The sequence below is a fragment of the Limulus polyphemus genome, unplaced genomic scaffold (genome assembly GCF_000517525.1).
Source record: "Limulus polyphemus unplaced genomic scaffold, Limulus_polyphemus-2.1.2 Scaffold74, whole genome shotgun sequence".
Lineage (NCBI taxonomy): Eukaryota > Metazoa > Arthropoda > Merostomata > Xiphosura > Limulidae > Limulus > Limulus polyphemus.
In genome coordinates, this window is record NW_013665684.1 from 10,237 (window position 1) to 13,660 (window position 3,424).

Sequence of the window (3,424 nt, forward strand, 5' to 3'; positions counted from 1 at the left end):
GCGAAATATATAACAAACAAACAATCTATTCAAAAACGTCATGAAACAGGAAGTTTCTTTCAGCGTTCAGCGTTTACACCGTAAGCAATCCGGCAAATAACATCTACTGTGTGCTAATAAAAATTTATTTATTATATTGTTTTTTTTTCTTACTTATTTGGTATTTCAGTTTTTAAGGTTTAAAATGATTAATGAGTATGTAAAAACATGAAATTTTAATTGAGTATGTTAAAAATTTCACCACCAGTACTTGTATGAGATTTTTATTAAATAGCATACAGCAAATGTGTCACGTTATCAAGAAAGTATAGTTCTCAGTGACATTCAACAATCACCAGACATCTATATGGTGTTAAGTATAACATTTAGCTGCGTGTAAAGAACGAACAAAATATTCAGAAGGGAGAATTCACCAGTTTCAATAGCCAGAACAACAAGCTCATTTCAGTTCACATAACTTCGAGTTTTGTCAAGTACTTTTCTCATCTTCCCCAGCTCTGGAAGAGGCCCTGTCTCTGACACCGACAGTTAGTCCCCCACAGATTGCATCGACAGGAGGAGCCACCACAACAGGAGTTTGGTCGAATGTCACAACTTCTTCCTCGGCGAATACATGTTCTCCTACAGATAAAAAATAAAAACAAAACACACATAGGATGTTATTTTAAATTACGTTTCGTAATTTCCATACGATTTATACTACATTTGTTTACCTCAACTAATTTGCACCAATAAGAGTGTCGCAAATTCATATTCGTCGCACATACATCTATGTAACTTTATGCTCTTGCTATGCGTACCTACATGATTGAACGAATATATTACATTTGCCCCAGAAAATATTCCCTAAGTGTTATCGTGTAGAATTATTTTGTGACTGAGGTACAGTTTAAGGTTTAAAGTAGTTATATTCTGTATTCTTCTGATTGATGAGGACTATCAAAATATGTCAGTTAGGTGACGCAATACCATTTTGTTTGTTTTATTGTAGTTAAGCACGAAGCTATCTGTGCTCTGCCCACCACGGGTATCGGTTTCTAACGTTGTAAGTCCGCAGACATAACGCTATGCTATTGGGGTGGGGGCGCAATGCCAACCTTAAGATTGTCTTCTCTATTATGTTTTTGTTTTGAAACTGGTTCAGTATTATAATACAATTTGTTCTGATCTTCTTTTAAATTATGAGATATGAAATGTAATATTTGGAATAATGTTTCACACACATTGTATATATATATATAAACTCGAGTATCCGTCCGTTGGAAGGGTGAACTAAAAACTCGTTTGTAACATTAAAAGGGCAATAAAAATACATAAAGATACCAATACTGAAAAGAAAGACATTTTGTTTTCAAGAATTCTATCAATATGATATTAGATGGGGGGGTCAACCCCCTCAACTAATGTCATCCTGTATCACAGTGTCAAGATTGATCAAGAAATGTGGAAACGTATAAGGAGCAGATGCATACACACACATTGACGTTTATGTATATAGATTATGCATTTGTTTGTGCAGTATCTTATTTATCTATTGAAATAGAGTGGAGGTTGTTGTTTTATTAAATAGAACAACGGGGTGGATTCTAACTATATTTTTTCTATATTCGACGTTAAAGGGTAACCCACAACTCAGGATGTTGTGTGTTTTGCCCCTTTAAAAATTGTATTTTATCGCTGCTGCCCTTTTGTCTTCTTTCTGAGATTTGAAGGATTTCTAGAGAAGCGAAATGTCCTCCAACGCCATTAAATGTTATTTTCGGAGATGTCTTCCTCTAAATCTTTGTATTTTGTATTATTTTACAACTGGTATAACATTATTGTTATTTTTTATGCGCAGTTCTAGTTTTATTGAAACTGTTTTATAATATAAGGGGACTGGTCGCGTAATAACTATTCTTATATATATATATTGTATCCGTATTTTCTTTCAAATCTGTACTCTGATCCAAATAGCAAACCACAAACTTAGCGTAAAAATATTTTCGATAACGATAACGATAAGTAAAATAAATATCATGTTTGTTCTCTTAGAACTAAATTAAAAACACTCAGATAATGACTGTGATTTAAGTTTCTAAGGATCAGTTGAATAACATGGCTTTCACTGTCACAAATTTCCACACGTGTTGTAGATGTGTCTGCTTTAATATGAAAATAAACGTATCAAAAGGAACGAAATATTCAGGAAGATAAAGGTTTACTTACTTGTACGCTAAAGGCAAGATTTCCAGCAATTTCTCTCGGTATTTCTCAAGCTGTTCGTCTAATAGAATTAAGATAAAATTAATCAAATGGGTGCAGTTTGAGGGAAAATATAAAACAACAACAATGAATTAAGCCTCATGATCAAAAATGTGAAGATGAAAGAAAGAGACTTAAAGCATCTTTCCGCTGGATGACACGAAGTAATAGCACGATATAATATATTTTGTATCGATATCTAATCCTTCCTTTTATCGCTTGGGTAAATTAAATTCTCCAGCGCCTAGCAAGAGAAATTCCTTTATTGACCTAGCTGATAATGTGTTTCTATGATAATATTTTCACATGTTTATGACCAAGATGTAAAGAAAAAAATGTGGAGATTTACAAACTTGCGAAATTTCTAATTGTTTTGCAACTTGTTGGTGCATTATAAATATTTTTTTAATACTTTATGTTATACGAATAAGAAACCCATAATAAATATATCAGAAGGTTTCGAGACTGTAAAAGTACATAATCAATGAACTTCTGTTCTCAACATCTCTAATAATTCTTCATATACCTTTTCCCTTTGAGATTCATTTCTTCTTCCTGTTTAATTTCCAAATTATCCAATTTGTAAAGAAATACATTGAATCAACTATAAGTTATATTTTATTCCCTTTGCTTTTTATACATTCACTATAGTAGTGCCATCTATTAGGTTATTTATATTAATGAGGTTGACTACCTCTCCTTCCCTTGGGAATAATTTACCTAGAATATATCAAATGAACCCGGAAGATGATTTTTAAATTTTCTTGTAAAGCTAAATATCGAACACCAAATTACATGACATATTTATTTTACATGTAACCGTAAACTACAACAAGAACTATTATTTGTTAGATTCTATTAAGACTTAACATAGCGGTATGTCTGCGGACTTACAACGCTAGAAATCTGGTTTCGATACCCGTGGTGGGCAGAGCACAGATAGCCCATTGTGTGGCTTTGTGCTTAACTTCAAAACAAGTACAAACAAGTATTCCAAACTTAAGTGTTTCTTTCCAGTACGTAGACATATGGTATCTCTCCAAACTTAAGTGTTTCTTTCCAGTACGTAGACATATAGTATCTTTCCAAACTTAAAGTGTTTCTTTCCAGTACGTAGACATATGGTATCTCTCCAAACTTAAGTGTTTCTTTCCAGTACGTAGACATATGGTATCTTTCC

General features: G+C 32.8%; 1 long non-coding RNA gene across 1 annotated transcript in view; it reads right to left on the reverse strand.

Annotated features, from left to right (window-relative positions):
* Window positions 1-247: 247 nt before the first annotated feature.
* Window positions 248-3,424, reverse strand: part of LOC111087672 — a 5,190-nt gene continuing 2,013 nt past the window's right edge. The window contains exons 2-3 of the long non-coding RNA XR_002612335.1: window positions 2,209-2,266; window positions 248-621 (exon numbers count right to left, since the gene is read on the reverse strand). This is a non-coding gene — a long non-coding RNA (uncharacterized LOC111087672). The remainder of the gene's footprint in view (window positions 622-2,208; window positions 2,267-3,424) is intronic.